This window comes from Benincasa hispida, chromosome 11 (genome assembly GCF_009727055.1).
Source record: "Benincasa hispida cultivar B227 chromosome 11, ASM972705v1, whole genome shotgun sequence".
NCBI classification, from domain to species: domain Eukaryota; kingdom Viridiplantae; phylum Streptophyta; class Magnoliopsida; order Cucurbitales; family Cucurbitaceae; genus Benincasa; species Benincasa hispida.
The window spans coordinates 65,577,680-65,597,273 of NC_052359.1; positions in this window are offsets into that span (position 1 = coordinate 65,577,680).

The following is a 19,594-nucleotide window of genomic DNA, read 5'->3' on the forward strand; positions in this document are numbered from 1 at the left end:
AATACTGCACGATCGTTTAGCTCTACTTTGTCCGATCATTTAGCTTGCCCAACCGTCGTTTAGTAAATCCGTATTTACTTGACGACTACGTGAGTTTTATTTGCGTCGAGAGAAAATTCAAAAAGCTTTTTAACATTCTTAAAAACTTCTTTTCAAAATAGGAAACCCATTTTCCTTTTAAACTCACGGTTACCGTGAATCCAATAACCATCCACTAAATTGGTTATTAAAGAAAAAAGAATTAATTATCCAATAATTAATATTATTATAAATATAAATGATAACCAACTTATCATACTATATCTATAACATATAGTTTTAATATTTCATCTCATGAAACATATAAACCATAGTTCTTTTTCTATTCTATAGTATTTAATGTAAATCTCATTTACATCAATCCTCCACTAGATATATCTCATTCTTAGGGGGAGCCTAAATATGATGAATGTAAGGAGATCTCATTCTTAGGGGGAGCCTAAGTATGTTGTATTGAGGGGATCTCATACAAAGCTTGAAGAAACATTATAATGGAAGTAACGGAAGCCCGAACTTAGGGGGAATCTAAGTTAAAACTGAAGACAAAGTTATATGTGTCACTGAAGAGTGAGTTTATCAGATAAGTATTTTCATTGTAATTGTTAAACTCTTTATAGTAAAGTTTCATTGCACCGGACACACTACCCTCAAAATATAGGTGTTTTTACACCGATCTAGATGACCAATATCTGTGTTGTTATTTTTCTATTTTCTTTCATGTGCCCACTTTTCATACATATTATTTGTGACACTTGCTTGACATTGTATTTTGTGTTAGATTAATCTTCTATTTTTCAATTGGTATCAGAGTGGGTTGACTGCTAGTTCATTGAGTATTCAATGGAGTCAATGAGGGAAGTTGGATCAACTACTCAGGCTTCTGTTTTAGATGGAACGATTTACTCGTACTGAAAAGCTTAGATGATTACTTTTCTCAAATATATTGATAGCAAGTCATGGAAGGTTGTTGTAACTAGATGGTCTCCTCCTCAAGTTGCTGATAAGAATGGAGTTATCAATCCAAAACCTGAAAGAGATTGGACAAAAGTTGAAGATGAAACGTCATTAGGAAACTCTCGTACCTAGAATGCAATCTTCAACGGAGTGGATAAGAACGTAATTAGATTCATTAGTACTTATGTTTCAGCAAAGGAAGCTTTTTATATACTTGTTATTGCTCATGAAGGAACATCTAAGGTGAACATATTAAAGTTGTAGCTCCTGACTACCAAATTTGAATCTCTGAAGATGCTTGAAGATGAAATATTGTAGAGTTTAACGTATGTCTTCTAGACATTGCCAATGAATCTTATGCCCTCGGAGAGAAAATTTTAGAGGAAAAACTTGTTCGAAACGTTTTGCGCTCCTTACTTAAAAGATTTGATATGAAGGTCATAGTTATAGAAGAGGCCCATGATATTGCCAACATGAAAGCTGATGAACTGTTTGGATCTCTTCAAACATTTGAAATGTCCCTTGAAGGTCAACCTGAGAAGAAGTTCAAGGGAATTGTATAACACTCCTCAGTGAGCAAAGGAAAGTTCTAAGAGCAAGAACAAAGAAACTAATGAAAATATATCTTTATCAATTTCTCTTATGGCAAAATAGTTTGGGAAAACTCCTAGAAGATGAGACAAACATTCAGTACCCCACAGAAACGATGTGTCCTCCTATGTCAAGGACATTAGTAACATTAGTAGTATCCTTGATGCAAAGATCTTGAAAGTTCCTAAAAAGATTTAGATGCCCAAACTTTTTGAGAAGACAAAATAAAGAATATTTTGCTATCCTATCAGATGATGAAACTGAGTCAAGCAATGACTCTGATGAGGAAGTTTGAGTACTTATGGGAAGTCTTTCTTTTGAATGTTCTAATGTAATTGATCATTCTACTGAATGTATTTCTGTGGTAGGAAAGGAAACAGAACAAAATGTAATTACCTCCAAAACCTTATATTTTGAAGAAGTCTATCAATTGAGGATGGAGGACTCTAAAGTCTTGAAAATTCAAAAGGAGGGAATAGAAAAATTAATTGAAGATAATCACCATCTATAAACACCATTTCTGAGTTGAAGGCGTCAAAAGTTGAACTTGAATCGATGTCAAAAGTAGAACTAATGATCTTAATTGAAGGATGTGTGAACATCCGTAGTGGAAATAGATCGTATCCCATTTTTATAATTTTACAGAAATATAAGAATATTCAAAACAATTCATATGCAATTAATTAATACAACATGCTTTTTAAGAAAAAAGGAATTTAGGGTTAGAAGAAACATACCGTTGAAGTAACAAATCTTCTTCACATAGTCCTCTCCAGTCACCGAACCTTTTTAGATCACGAACTCCTAAAATCACAAACACTGCCAAAAACAAAATTGGACACACCCATCAGATTACCTCAGTATTCATTATAATGTGAGAATCCATGAGAGTTCTATGGGCTTTGTGATAATTTTAATCAGAAGGGAGGAGAGAATTTCTTTAAGAGAAAGAAAAAGAAAGCGATTGATCATCCAATTCTCTTTTGTTTTATGTTGTAAGTGTGGAAGATCTCTCTAGAAAACCACCCACTTACACGACATATTTGAATGAGAGAATAAGGGGGATGGAAGTTATTCTATAGCTCCCTCCCTTTAATTAAATTTTAAAAATTAAAAATAAAATCTTAATTTAATAAATAAATATACACACACGCACACACGCACACAGATATATATAATAACTAACTTATTATATATAACATATATTATAATATAACCTATATATAATCTATAATTTATATTATATCATATATAATATAACCTATAGTTTGATATTCTCTCATTTAACCTAAAGTATTTAGTATGAATCAAATTCATATTAAATTTAATCTATAGTATTTATATGAATCACATTCATATAATTAATATTTGAATTAAATTCAAATATTTATTTTCTCTCAAATAAAACTTTATATTATGATGTATCAGATACATTATATTAATTGTATCATATATAATTAATTCGCTCAATTAATTTGAACAATTCAAATTAATCCAAAATTAATTTGATTCTCATTAATTCTAGTTGAGCTATCGAGGGGACCTTATGGACCTATAGATTGAGGCTCCAATGAAACTTGATTAATTAATTAAAATCTTTAATTAAATTAACCAACTTCCATTAACCGTTGGTCACTCCACTAAAGATCGATAGCTGCACTCTTTGCACTACAGATATACTCATGTGTCCATTGGATATAACCAATCAACGGTGCGTTGACCCTTCACAAATTGCTCGTAAGTACAACTGGGACAAAATTACCATTATTCCCCTGTAGTTACATCTAACTCCTTAAGTACCATTCATACCTCTAATGAACAATAAATCATAGTCCAACTATGACTGAACCTTTCTCGAGTCAGGAGAGGGTGTGGTACAACATTGTTCAAGCCTCGGAATCAGCCCTTAAGGGAGAAATTTCTCTATTTTCTCTAATTATAGAAAAGAAGTGAATTCCTTCTTGTGTAGCTGTGTTCCCAGCTCCCCAATCAAACGGATCCCCAAAATGGTGGGCAGATTGAGTCGGCGACACTAGCTGATAACTGGTAGAAATACAAGTTATTGTGACTCAAAAATTAGAACAATTAAGGTCTTTAATGATAAAATCTCATCAATCTTAGAGAAAACGCATGGAATTACTCAAACACTATCAAACTCATGCAAAAGGGTGTTTATTACTAAAATACTACGACGCTAACACATAATATTGTAGGATTTCAACAAAGATTCCAAGTATCGCAGGCAACGTCAACGCATAGGCATGTGTCGGAGGGATTCAACACAAGGAAGATTCATTGATTCAGGCTGTTTGTGTCAAATTACCACTTGCAAGTATGGGCATCTGCAGCTGGCGGTGTCTGAAAAGGACCTGAGTGTCAGGCGGCTGACAAGGGTATGGAATTTAATGTTGCCCCATCATTAAGTTGGTGAAGAACAACGCCTAAAATAGAAGAAATCCCACCAAATGAAAAGATCTTAGCTCAAATTGTAAAGTTCTGAAATTTAGAGACTTAGAGTTGTGCTGTTGTGACAAGAAGAACACAAGAGGGAAGAGAACCACCCCCACCATCGATCAAGGAGTGGAGAAAGCTGAGCTCGAGAGAGAATTTTCTTCCATTTCTTCTATAAGTTGGTTGTACACGAATTAGAATTGAGCCAAAGAGGACAAGAGATTGTACTCTGTGGCTTGACTCCTTTATTTTCATCTGAATTATAATTCTCTCCATCTCATTTGATTGAGTATTGATCTTGTAAAGACAATCAGTTTCTTTATGAATTCACATATTTTATCTAATTCAATTTGCCACTATTTATTTCTTGCTTTACGTTAGATAAATCTATAACTTCATGCAAAATCCATTTCTCAATGCTTAAGCCAACTAAATCACTTGGTAAAAGCTGCTTTAGCTTGAATTATTCGGGAGAATAAGCAAGCAAGAATTAAGTTAGAAACGCTTGGTACATCTAGAGATAAATGCACTAGTGTTTTATTGCGTTCTATGACTAACGCATACATCCTAGAGACAGAGAATTGTATGACATTCACATTGAGAAGTGTTGAATGGAAAGTAAGCAGAAATCTAACGCATAAACGAAGATAAGCAAGTTATTTCATCTGCATCATATTCTTGTACGTGTACATCTCACTTAAATCAACAAATATCCCCTGCACTAAACTCCATTTTCGCACGACCCCCCTATTTTCTACTTGACCCTTTTTGTATCTTTTTGCACGCACATTGAAACTTAGTGTAAATAACTCATTCCGCATTCACTTAGGATACTTCTACATCAGCTACAATGCAAGCTCTGCATTAGCTTTAATCTGAATCCCTGAGTTCGACCTTAGACTTACCAGGAACCTGAGTTGGATTTATACTTGAATCTGATTCAGGATCTTATTCTGAGTTATTGTAGTTCTAAACAGTTTAGTATTTAGGAAGGCCTTTGTTGCTAACAGCCTTAGCACATAAAGATTATCTTCCAGCTTAGCATAACAAATCTTACCATCTTTGCAAATAAACATTTTATTCACAGAAAAATGTATAGTATATTGTTGTTCAAGTAAACACTTTACAGAAATTAAGTTCCTTTCTCAAATCAGGAACTATAAATACATTTTCTAATAAAAGATAAGATTTTTGTAGAGTAAGTTGGAGTCCTCCCACTGCCTTCGTTGAGACGGCGTGCCCAGTTCCAATACGCATCATCATCTCACCAGTCGTCAGCTGCTGCCAGAAGTCAACTCGCTAAAATGAAGAACAAATATGGTTAGTGGTGCCTGAATTTATTATCCAGGTTGAATCATCATTCTCCCACTAAGCAAGTTTCTAATACAAGTAAATCGTATTTACCTTGTTTAACCTTCTTCTTCTCTACCAAGTATTTGAGGCAATTCCTCTTCCAATATCCCTGTTGGTTGCAATGGAAACATATTCCCTTTGCAGCCTTGCCTTCTCTTGGACAGCAGCTAGGGGGTTAGCCTTCCCTTGGCATTCCTTCTTCTTCTTCTTCTTCCACTTTTTGTTGTCGGAAGAAAATAATACAGACTTGGTTCCGAAGCTGTTAGGTTATATGCCTTAAAACTCGTAGATAATAAATGTAATTAATTAACCGTCATCAATAAAGAGTGTCGATGTTATTTCAATAAATGTTATTGATTGTGGTTTGTAATCAATAAAGAGTTATTGATGTTATTTCAATAAATATTATTGATTGTGTTGTATTCTATTTGGTCTTAATAACCCTAAGTTTAATAAACTAACATCCAAAGTTGTCTTATGAGTCTTTAACAGTATGTGGAGACATACAGAGATCAATGTTCAAGATACAACCTAAAGGGTCTATGGTATAGGAAAGGTTGGGTAGCTTATCCTGGCGATACTATGGATACGAACCACCTTGTATTTAATACAAATGCAATGATCCAATGCATTCATGTAGGTGAAATACTGCACTTATTCTTTCCCTTTATTCTTAATTTAATTGCATGCTTATTCTTTGAGATTAACCTAATTAGAGTACTTTAGATCCTTTTTTCTTCCGTTACGCATGTATTCGTTCCATTAATTGGTACTAGAGCATGCTTAAAGTACTCAATTTTGGTTAATTTTTGTATATGGTGGGTATTGAATCATGTGATGAATGTTTGTGTTCTAAAATGGACAATTGGTTTTGGCATCCAAATTCTCTATCGGGTTATAATAATTATTGTAATTGCCTAGTGTTTTATGGGCTTTTATGTGTTGCGAAGGGTCTGTACTTCTATTAGAGTCATTACATTTGTTTTAGGCTGTAATTGTACATTTCCAGCAAAGAGGATAGCTTCAAATTTGGAGAAGAAAAGCTCACAAACCTGAAAGTTGCTTCCAAACCCAGTTTAGGCTCCTAGACCTGTGTTTCTAACCTGGCGACCCATGACCCGACCCAGCATTTGCGTCAGCGCCCTAGCCCAGCTCCGCCCGCGCTAGGGTTCACACCAGCCTAAGCCCGATCAGGCGCCTTTGTCAAGCACTCCAACCGACCCATCGACCCGCACACTCGGTTTTGTGGCTCAACCGGTCCAGATCATCTGGACCGGTCTGGTTCGACTGGTTTGACTAATTTTGACCGATGTTTCCCGAATTTTGGGTTTTTTAAGTCGGTTCAAGCATTTTTCAAGCGGTTCAAGCCGGTTCGAAATGTTCGGCGGTGGTTCGAGGCTGGTTTCTATTTATTATTGTAATAATTTTAGCTTTTAGTTAGGTTAGGATGCCAAAACCGGTCCATTTTAGTGTGTTTATTTAATTATCCATTGTGAATAAATGAATTAAATAATTTATCTTCATATTGTATATCATGTAGATTTAAAATCCCACTATAGGATAAGCATGTAGCATGTATTGCAAGTATATTATAAGTGTTATAATGTATAGTCTGCATGTGTAGGATTCCATTGTTTTTTATATAAGTTGTTATATTAATGCATGGAATTATTGTTTATATAATTATTATATAAAGCATGTTAGATGCATGTTATCAGTTTGTTGTCTTTTTATAAGTATTATAAAAAAAAAAGATTGATTTTAAATTCCATAACAAAGATAAAATCATGCTCACTTAGGGTTAACAAAATCCAAGCAATCCCATTTTAATAAGTTAAAATTGGTCAATATCTTTGTAAAACTGGTGGTTACAAGAATAACTCACCCAATGAGATCCTGTCTAAGATTGGAGGTATTTAAGTTGACAGTTTACAGAAAACCTGCTACCTGGGGATCAAGCCAACATATGAGTTAGGTTAACACAATTTTATGAGCATGCGTGAGCGATGTGAGGTAATAAAATTGGTTTATCATTGAGACATCGTAGGGTTAATTCTAGTATAAATGTTATACTCGGAAAAATCACCGTGAGATTCCTATGTTACGCCTGCTTGTCGACTTTATGCAATCTATGCTAGTTACTATTACAACAACTATCTCCTCAGAGGGTTGTAACATAGGTTTCGGAACAACTCAAACTCCAGAAATGGATATGATTTCTTAGGTCGTAGTAACTATGTGTTAGCCGTGGTTTGATTATGCCTTTTGATGCAAGCAAACTCAAAGTCATTCATTCCTCAAAATCACAAAAGGAATTTCCAAACCAAACAAGTTATCAAACTAGAGAAATAAAGAAAGCAAAATAAAGCAAAGTTAAAGAAGTGTCCCTCGAATATGGCTTTCTATTTTCAATGCAAGATGGCTTCGACGCGAACATCAGATAGGCTCGCGCAAGTTAATGGATGTCTTGCTACGCTCAGCTTCTTCTTCAAATTAATGCTTTACCCTTTTTCCATTAACTTTGAAGGCATTCGATCCATCTTCACGAGTCAATTCTACTGCACTGTGATGAAAGATTTATTTTACAACGAAAGGTTCGAACCATCGAGACTTCAACTTCCCTATAAATAGACGCAAATGTGAATTAAAGAGTAAGATCTTTTGTCCAACAAACAAAATTTTCATACGGATGTGTTGGTCATGTCGTCGCTATGTCTTCTCTTTGTAGATTTTCTCATTTTCATAGGCGTTGAGCTTCCATTCACCTAATTCGTTAAGTTTTAATTTTCTAGCGGCTCCAGTAGCTTCCAAATCCAAGTTCAACTTTTTGACTGCCCATAGTGATTTATGCTCTAACTCTAGTGGCAGATGATAGGCTTTCTCGAACAAAAATGGATATGGGGACATTCCAATTGGTGTTTTGTACACGGTGTGATATGCCCAAACTGTCTCATCTAAACTTGTGTCAGTCTATTCTTGTTGCCTTGAAAAATTTCTCCAGGATTGCCTTAATTTCCATATTGGAGACTTCTAGTTGCCCGATCGTTTGAGGATGATAGGCAGTGGCTACCTTGTACTTGACATTATATTTAGTAAGTAATTTAGAAATAATAGGTTAACAAAATGCATACCTTCATCGCTAATTAACACTCTATGCATTCCAAAACGCGTGAAGATATACTTATAAAAAATTTTGAGACGGTAACCGCATCGTTCTTGGCATATGCCACAACTTCAACCCACTTGGATACTTAGTCCACTATTACTAAGTTGTATTGTTGACCGTAGAAGGGGAGAAATGGTCTCATAAAGTCAATGTCCCATTCGTCGAATAGTTCCACCTTGAGTATATTATTTAAGGGCATTTCATTTCGATCTGAGATGTTACCTGTGCGCTCGCGTCGATCACATCTAAGTACATAATCTCTCACATCTTTAAAAAATATAGGCCAGAAGTAACCACTCTGAAGGACTTTGCAGTAGTCCTTCGATCCCTAAAGTGACCACCATACCAAAATTGTGGCACTTGAAAAGGATGTGTTGTACTTCTAGCTTTAGAATGCACCGATGCATAATAAGATCAAAGCCTTGCTTTTAGAGAAATGGCTCATCCCAGAAAAAGAACTTGTTGTCATGTATGAGCCTTTTTCATTATTGGGCTTTGAAATCTTCAAAAAATTCCTTGGTGGTTAAGTAGTTAACAATATCAGCGTACCAAGGCTTTTGGCATTCGATTTTCAATAAGCATTCATCAGGAAATTTTTCTTCAATTTCTGTAAAGCCCAATTGAAACTCTTTATTCTTCAAGCGTGAGAGGTGGTTAGCCTTTTTAGTTCCTTTCCCATCTTTAAATCTCTAAGTCAAACTCTTGTAGCAGCAGCACCCATTGGATTAGCCTAAACTTTCCGTGCTTCTTTTCCATTAGGTATTTTATGGCAGAGTGATCTGTGTAAATTTTTGTAGATGATCCAATTAAGTAGGCTCGGAATTTTTCAATGAAAAACACTACTGCAAACATTTCCTTCTCTATTATAGTATAATTTTGTTGAGATTCATTCAATGTCTTGGATGCAAAAGAGATAGGATGGATAACAATTCCTTTCTTTTGCCCCAACATTGCACCTACTGCAACATCACTAGCATCGTGCATTAGAATGAAGGACTGCGTTTAGTCAGGAGCCAACAATACTAGTGCTATTGTTAACGCATGCCTTAGGGTTTCAAATGCGTTGGCAGTTCTCATCGAAATCGTAGGGTCTGTTTTGCTCAAGCAATGTGTTCAGAGGTCATGCGCTTTGAGAGAATCCTTTGACAAATCTCCTATAAAAGTCTGCGTGCCCTAAAAACCTTCTTAATGCCTTCACATTTGTAGGGGCTGATAATTTTGCAATCACATCAATCTTGGCGTTATCAACTTACAAACCAGCCTTTCAAATTTTATGTCCAAGCACTATGCCTTCAACCACCATGAAGTGACATTTCTCCCAGTTGAGTACTAGATTGGTCTCCTCGTGTCTGGTGAGGACAACTTCTAAATTTTAAAGGCAAGTAGAATAAGAATCTCTAAAAACAGAAAAATCATCCGTGAAAATTTCAATAGATAGTTCAAGAAACTCAGAAAAAATAGTCATCGTGCACCTCTGGAAAGTTTTGACGCATTACACAGGCCAAAGGGCATGCATCAGAATGCGTAGGTTCCAAAAGCGCACGTGAAAGTTGTTTTGTCTTGATCTTTTAGGGCAATTATAATAAGGTTATAACTAGAATAACCATCTAAAAAGCAATAGAACTCTTTTCTAGCAAGTCTATTAATGAGGCGCAAGTGCACACGTCAAATATAATATAGTAAAACGGTCAAGACACTGAGTATCATCTTATGAGAAATTGGTTTAACTCTTTTAACTATTCAGAGGTTCTTCTAATTTTATTTAGGGGACCGGACTATGATAAGAACTTAACTAATCTTATCCTAAAAAAGGAAAAGAAAAGATAAAACTGGGGTGAAACTAAACAAAGACATATTTTAGGGTATGATTACGTTCAACGGATTAACCAAATTAATTATTTTGATCTTAGATTGAATCATGAAAATTGTAGATCTAGGAGTATTTTATCCAGAAATCCTCTCTCGAGCTTAACCCTTTCTATTAACTAACCATCGACCCGAATTTCTTCTATCACTTGACTAGCCATAACATTAAGTTCCTCTGTTAACAATCTCTATTAATCTTCTATCACTCTCGTGTATACTCGATTAACAGTTTAACATGCTAGATCCAACTCAACACCTCTCTCTTGAGACAGATATTAAGTAAAGAACATTCAATTAGTGATCAGCTAATCAAAAGCATTAAGAACAAACATGCTAAAATAATTATGCATAAATTCAATCTAAGAAATAACTAATTCAGTTTTCACAATCCATAAAACTAGATCGACGCCCTAGAAACACAACTTAGTCACTCATGGTTACAACACAAACATAGACCATTCATGAGTTTTCCAAACAAAAAGGAACAGAAAATAAAAGAGGGAAGAAATTGCAAGTCGTGTTCTTGATTCTCGTCTTCAAATCCGGAATTGTAACCCAACGAACTTTTCAAATCTTTGATCCTTTGAAGCTCCGAGATGTTGCTTATGTTCAGAATTACACTCCTCAAGGAGGCCTCACCGAAATATTGCTTTACGCTCTTAAAATAGCCCTAAAAGTGCCTCCAATTGGCCTCCTCTTGGCCTCATCGAATCAAATAAGCCATAAATTTCTTTTATAGACAACAATCGTAGCGTTGTAATGCTCTAGGGTAGCATTGCAATGCTGACGGTAATTTAGCGCATTCAAGTCATAGCGTTGCAACGCTGATCTGCCTTGTACGTCACGGGCCAGCGTTGCAATGCTTGTTCAACACTATCCTGCCTCCGATTTCCTATTTTTTTTCTTTTTTCTCCATTGATCAATGCCCTAGGTCAAAACTTTAACCTTCTTGGGGGGTATATTGGTCATTAATCTTTCAAAATTACTTTTTCTCATCCAATTGCTCGATTTCCTACAATTAAACAATAAAAGCATCAAAGATCTCAAATTAAGCATAAAACCAACTAAATTCTAAGCCTAGAAAACACACTTTTTGGAAGCATTTCATCTACTTAGTATTTGGTCAATGAAAGGAAGTGGGAAGTGGTCTTTCTTGGTCGTCGCATTCAACTTTCTATAGTCCATGCAAATACACAATCTGGTGACTATTTTGGATGGAATCAACTCGTTGTTATTATTGACGACTACAGTTATGCCTCCTTTCTTTGGCATGCATTAAACTAGGCTAACCTAACTACTGTCAATGATGGGGTAAATGACCATTGCGTCGAGCCACTTTATAATTTCTTTCTTTACCACTTCTTTCGTGAGAGGGTTGAGCCTACATTGGGGCTCAACGGATCCAGTCTTTTCTTCTTCCAATCTTATTATATGCATACAGTATGAGGGGCTAATTCTCGGATATCAGCCAGCATCCATCCTATGACTCGTGTATGCCTCTTCAGTATCTGCAACAAAAGATTTTCTTTAGTATGAGAGAGTTTTAATGAAATGATCACAGATAAAGTATCATTATTTCCAAGAAAATCATATTTTAGATGGTCAATAAGTGGTTTGAGGTCAAGCATTGACGGCTCCTCGGGAGAAAGAGACGTTGGTTTTAATTGCCACTCGTTCAGGTAATTTGGTTCGAACTTCTTTGAACTATAACTCAACGCATGGACCTGCATTCCTGGTCCTACTTTTCCTGGCTTCTTCTTCAAGTAATTTAATAGTTTCGATTGACTGACACGTTTCCAACTCAAATGGGAACTTTATGTGTTGAAGACATTGAATTTGACTTTTTGATCATCGACTTGCATTGTTAGCTTACCTTAATGTACATCAATTGGAACTTTTCCAGTGGACAAAAAGGGATGCCCAAGAATAAGATATCTTTTTCTGCTTCATAATCCAAGATTATGAAGTCTACTAGAAAGATGAACTTATCAACCTTCACGAGTACATCTATAATTTTTTCCTCAGGGTAAGTAATGGATATATCGACTAGCTATAGCATTACTATGGTTGGTCTAGCTTCACCAATACCCAGCTTCTTAAAAAGTGATAGGGGCATTAAATTGATACTTGCGCCTAAATCATATAATGGATGCCCCACGACGATTCCTCCAATTGGGCATGGGGTGGTAAAGCTACCTGGATCAACTTGCTTTTTAGGGATACTTCTTTTGAATAGTGCACTGCATTCTTGAGTTAATGCTACAGTTTCAGATTCATTGATCCTATCTTTTAAAAATTTAACATAACTAGGCATATACTCTAACGCTTCTACTAGTAGGATATTAATATGTAGCTATTTGAGAATGTTCAGGAAACATTTGAATTGATTTTCATCATTTTCTTTCTGCAAGCGTTAAGGGAAAGGCACAGTTGGATGCGCGTCAGATGTTCCTCCTGCATTGGAGGTGCTCACTGAAGAATGATTTGTAGAGCCAAGTACTCTTTCTACTCTAACTCTTTCAGATGCGTTCGTTGTCTTAGATGGTTACTTAAGTGTATTTTTTTGGATGAGGGAAATCATCTTCTTTTGGTTCTTTTCTTCTATTTTTAATTAAAGATCTACCACTTCGCAGTGTCACCACTTGACATTGCTCTTTGCCATTGTTGTATTGTCTTGGGGCCTTAGTATTACTTGGTAGGGTGCCATGCAATCGGTTCTTCTGAAGGAAATCTACATAAGACATCATGTGAGTAGAAGCGGATCGTTTCAAATCCCATTGAGAAAGAACACAACAATTACGGTCTAAATGGAAATGAACAGATTATGTATAATTAGAAAATTATAGCATGCTAAATAAGATGAAGATACAAGGGATAGAATATGCTACAAATTACAGCTTTCTTCATGTATCCCTCGATCGTTCAACAAATAATTCAATCAGCACGAACTCGAACACAACGATCAGAACTCGATCTCAACGAATGTCTGAATGATCCTCGATCCCAATCGAGTCCAACTCGATCCTTGAACTGAATTAGAACATTACCACAATGGTTACCTTGGTATTCTCGGTGTGAGAATCCAGGAGTTGTAGGCTCTGTATGATTTTGGATTGAGGAAAGCAGGAGGTAGACGATCGAGTAAGTGGAAGATGAATACTGTCTATGGTATAGACGGAATACTCGATCGTTTAGTAAACGAAAGCTTATCGTATAGACTTTGTTACTCGATCATGTAGCAACGATTAAGCGAGTAACTATCGTATATTAAACTCGTAGCTCGATCATGTATGCTCTTTATGCTATCGCTTAGTAAAACCTTTTTACTTGATAGCCTTTTTATGACATTAATTCGAATGAAACATCAACTTAATTTTGAAAAACCATTTTTCTTTTATCTCATAGTTACCATAACTTCCAATAACCTCCCACTCAATTCGGTTATTAGAGAAAAAGAATAAATAATTATCATATAATTAATATATTATAAATAAATATGATAACCAACTTATCATATTATATTTATAACCTATAATTTTAATATTTCATCATATGAAACGTATAAACCATAGTTCTTTTTGTATGTTATGGTATTTAATATAAATCATATTTATATTAATTCCTCCAATTGATGTATCTAATACATCATATTAATTATATCACATATGATTGAATTAATTTAATTATATCACATATAATTAAACTTCTTCTTGTTAATTTGAACACTTCAAACTAACCCACAATCTGATTCTCAACTTGAACTCATTGAGCTACCAAGGGGACCTCATAGACTTGTAACTTGAAGCTCTAACAGTACGTGAATAACTGATTAAACTCTTTAATCACGAGATCCACCATCCGTTAACTGTTGATCACTCCACTAAAGACCAACAGCTGCACTCTTCGCACTACAGATATATCTTTGTCCATATGAACAATCAACAGTTCGATGACCCTTCACAAATCGCTCATAAGTATAACTGGGTCAATTCACCGTTTTGCCCCATGTAGTTACATCTAATTTCTTAAGGACCATTGATTCCTCTAATGAACAATAAGTCATAGTCCTACTATGACTAAGTCCTCTCGGGCCAGAAGAAGGTGTGGCAACTATGTTCAAGACCCAGAATCAGTTCTTAAGGGAGCAATTTATCTACTTACCCCTGCTTCCGGGAAGGAATGAATTTCGTCTTGTGTAGCTGAGTTCCTAGCTCCCCAATCAGACGAAACCCCAAAATGGTAGGCTTGTTGAGTTGGAAATCTGACCACTCTCACCCATACAAATCAAAGGACTGCCCTCATAAGTAGGAGCTCAGAACTCACTTGCGATTAAGGTCATGTCACCTATGATCATTTTAGTGAAATGTAAGTCTCAATTATCAATGGCGTTATATAAAGAGACTAATCATCTCATGGTCTGGTCTTATACAAACTCTTTTTATAGGATATCCCCGCTTGCATGTCTCCAAAGCGGGTCGTATCCATAGTGTTAACAAGATAAGGTATCTCTTCTTTATCCATATACTATAGACCATTTAGATTATTACTTAAGGCATGATCCACTTGTATGCCTTACATACATTCTTAAGTTACATGAAATAACCATGGATCTTAGTTTATTAGATTTGAGTAAATGCTTATAAAATAACGTTTATTTTATTAATAACAATATGTGTACAAAATTTTTACAAACTACGAGACCACGGGAATAATTAAGACACCAATGATTGGAGAATTGAGCTGCATTGTTCATGGTTAAATTGTTCAACATATTCGTCATGGCGGCTAATAACTTGTAGAAATACAAGTTATTTATACCATCTTATTTAGAAATTGCGTCGAACATATAGAAATTGGCTTAGAAACGCAAAAGTTGTGAAATGTCAGAAGCACACCCGCTAACCCCATTGCGATGACAAAAAGGGATGTCCAAGTCTTTGTTTTGCAGAAATCAGGTCATCGCATGCGACGATCGCTCGAAGACAAAAAGAGCAACGCATTCGCACCGAATGCGACGGTCGATTGTGAATGAAAAGAGCAATGCAATTGTACCGCATGCGACGACCGATCTTGAACAAAAAGATCAACACATTTGCACCGCATGCGGCGATCGATCGTAGATGAAAAGAGCGACGCATTCACAAGGAGTTCTGAAATTGTACAGCTTTTCTGTTGTACTATCTGACAAATTGAATGTGGAGCAGAGTGGACGTTTCCACCAAGCCGTGGCAAAAAAAGTAACTTTTCAGAGTGGGAACACTGACGAAGGAGGTGCCAAGGTCTATAAATAACTACATTAATTCCAAAGAAGGGAGGCATGTCTGAAGAGACACAGATAGAGAATTCGCGGTAAGCTGGTCTAAAGAGACATTGAGAGAAAATCGGGGAGAAAGACGAGACAAGTCCGAAAGGAAAGTCTCGGGAGCCAGAAATTCATTCACAATCTCGAAGAGAAGCTTTGAGTAAAGATCATCTCTACCTGAGAAACTGTCCTGACAAGGAAGTTTTCCACCTCACTTCTCCTACACGCCGGCAAGTAAACAACTTCGATCAGGATCCGTGTCAAGACATTGACATGCTTTCCTTATTAGTTCTCACTTTCTATTCATCAATTGTGTTCATTTCTAATCTTTCATTCATCCATCTGTAACAAATGCTTTATCGTTATCTTTTAATATCATTATCATATTCACCTCCATCTCTTTGCGGCGGCATTACATTGCATCGCATTACGTTCCGTCCGCCTTTCATTCGTCTGCCGTAAAACTTTTGCGTAAGTTTTTTTTTTACTAACTCCTCCCAAGTAGTCAGCTCACCAAGTTCAAAAGAGCTCAAGTATTACTTAGCATCATCCCTTAGAAAATAAGGAAACAAAGATAGTCTTATTACTTCAGGTGTGGTTCCAGGAATAACAAATGAGTTACATGTCTCCAGGAAGCGTTTTAAATGTGTGTAAAGGTCTTCTCTGTGAGTCCTACCAAACTGCCCTACAGCTTGCAACATCTGTAACCTTACAAATTTCATTTCAAATCTATTCCCATCAGAAGTTGGAAATATAATCTCAGGCGCAAAGCCATATAGAATAGGTGAAACATATTCACGCATCGACCTTGTACTATTGTTCACCATCAGGATGGGATTATTGACAACATTTGCCAAGTGTTTATCTAAGCTTTGGTTGTTCTGATCGTCAATCATTCATCTTTACCTTTCCTTCTGTCTTCTGTTAGCTTTGGTTATTTAATGGAAGGTCCTTTCAATCTCCATGTCGTATATGGGCTCAAAAGTGTCTTTTGTGCTCATAAAAAATTTACAAGCTCAGGCTCAGCTTGTAATATTCCGATGATTAAGAGTTTTTCAAGAAAGATTCAATAAACCAAATCAAGATTAGTTACATTTCCTAGATCCCCGACAACGGTGCCAAAAATTTGTTGTGAGTTGATTGCTATTTTGTTTATTTTGGGCTAATGAGCTAAATATGTGATAAAATCCCATATTTCATGCACAGATTCAACCCTAATTGAGTACAAGTTTCCTCGAGGTAGATACAAGTATAAATCTATCTCAAGTTCCTGATATGTCCAGGGTCGAACGTAGGGATCTGATAAGCACTAATGCAATATGGTTAAGTAGACCTTCTGAGGTGATTCTTAAAGTGTATGTATAAGTTGAGGTTATACACTAAACTAAATAGAGCACACATGAAAGAAAAAACAGAAGTTAGTGAAATGGGTGTGTTGACAAGATGGATTAGCATTGGAATGGGATGTTCCTTAGTAACAAACAACAAGCCTTTATGAAATCAATAGAATGAAATGAATTTGGGAGGAGTATCTGCTAAACTCTTATGATGTATTCAAGTTCTGTTCTTGACTTAAATCTATCTTCAACATCTCTCAATGTGATTTCCATGCTTGTCTTATTTATAAGATGCATGCATTGGATAAAATGAATAGATGAACAACATGATTAACTCTCTGTCTAAAGCTACTCAATGCCCTTACTTGATACATTCCACAATTACTTACTTTCTCAAGCAGTTGACTATTTCTATTTAAATTAATTGATCAAATGGACTCAAACATAAAACTTTAAGTGAACTTCACACACATGCAACTTACTAGATTAACATTTAGCTCAACCCAACCCAAAGCGAATTTAGTTGCTCATGGTGAAGGAAATCAAGTAAAAAGATTTAGAAATGGATGAAATCATAATTAAATTAATAATGATGAAGTGTTTTTACAAAATCCTAGTTCAATCAAGTTAAACAATGGAAGAAAAAGTTTATTAAGAGAGAAAGAAGAGTCAAGTCATTAGGTTTGATGTATTGATCCCTTTGGCTTGTTTTGGTGCTAGCTATTGGCGATTGAGTTGAGGACGTGCTAGAGGGCACCTTTCTTGAGCTCTATCTCCTGCAAAACCTTTCTGATCAACGGTGGAAATGGTTGCCTTCCTCTTTTTCTTCTTGTAGACGGTTGGGAGACTAAGTATGTACAATGTGATCTATAACTGTCTAACTTTTTAAATATGTAACTATCTAACCTTCTGATGGTGGGCCTCCCCCTTTTATAAGCATTTCAATTCAGCAACTTGTGATTTGACAACATTAAATTCCATACCCTGCCTTAGCCGCCTGCTGCACTAATCTGTCAGGTGTCGCTTGTCACGTCATCCATAATTACAAGTTGTGATTTGACGTTAAGTGCATAAGCGAAATGTATTTCTTTGCGTGAATTGGGGTTTGAGGCATACTTCCTGCATTGACTTCTCTGCAACACTTGATAAATTTTCTTGATTCCTGCATGAAAATGCATCAGTAATGCAGTTTTCATTTAAATTAGTGCTTTTGTCTGTGTTGAATGCATATATACAATTTCATGTATCTTTCCACTAAAGTGAATGTGTTTCTCATTATTTAGCCTTAATTATTTCAACTTTAAGAGAATAGTAACTTGTATTTCTATAAGTTATCACATACCATGCATTGAGATTAGCATTTCTTTGGGAACAAGGTCGAGTTGACAGCAAGGTGAAGTACGTAGCTTAATCGGGTGAAGTTTTGGTTAAGTCCTAGTAGGAGGTAAAGGCCTAAGGGACAAGGAGAGAATATGTAAATGTTGATTGGACACCTCAAAAGATAACCATGCATTGAGCTTGTATGGTAGGGACACTGAGGATTTTCATGCAAGTAGGAGTGTCCACATATGGAACAAAGTGAGATCATGCAAGATGTGAGGCTGCCATCTTACAAGGTAACCATGCGTTGGGCTTATATGGTAGGAATACTTAAGATTTTCATGCAAGTAGAAGGTGTCATTTGTGAGGACTTGGAAGGATGATGAGGATGGCTTAGATTTGCCTATAAATACCTCAAGAGAGTTTCAACCCATGACACACAACTCAAAAACTCTATATAGAAAAACACAAGAGGGAAGTGTCGGAAAGGAATTAGGGTTTTGAGAATAGATGAATGCGTCCAACCTGGGTGTCAAGCGTCCAAGAACCCTTGACCAGGCATTGGAAGAAGCAACCATGCATAAAGTTGATCAACCATGCGTTAAGGAATAGTGTCCTATGTCCAACAGAGTGTGTTAGGCGTTCAAAAGCTGCACCAGGCATCCCGAAGGGAGATTTGGACATCCAACTGAGTATCCATTGCTGTAAAACCTAGCCTCGAACTCGGGAGAAAAGGGCAAGCTAGGTTTTGGGAGAACAAAGGAACCGAAACGAGATCGAAAGGACTTAGAAGCCAAATTTCTTAGTAGTAAACTGTGAGTGGTATTTCCTTTAGATGTTTGTTGTGAAAAGACCGTGCATGTGTTTATATGCAGTTTGTATGGTGGTGAGATTATACTACACAGGATGGTCAGAAGATCAGTGGATCTAGAATCTAAGCCTGTGACAGAACTTCGCACAGGATAGTTGGAAGATCTACTTCCTGAGCTTGTAAATGGAACCTTTCATGGGATGGTCAAAGGATCGACGGGTCTAGGTTATGAGCCGACAAGAGGTAGATCTATGTGCACATAAAAAGTGAGACATAGAATGAGTAACTGTTTATCGTGTGTGATGGAATAGCAGGAACGATGATGAACAAGGCTGAGGTTTGAAAAGCAAGTCGCTATGATTTGTTGATGCACTAATGTCATTCTGTTTGTTGTTAAGGGTTAT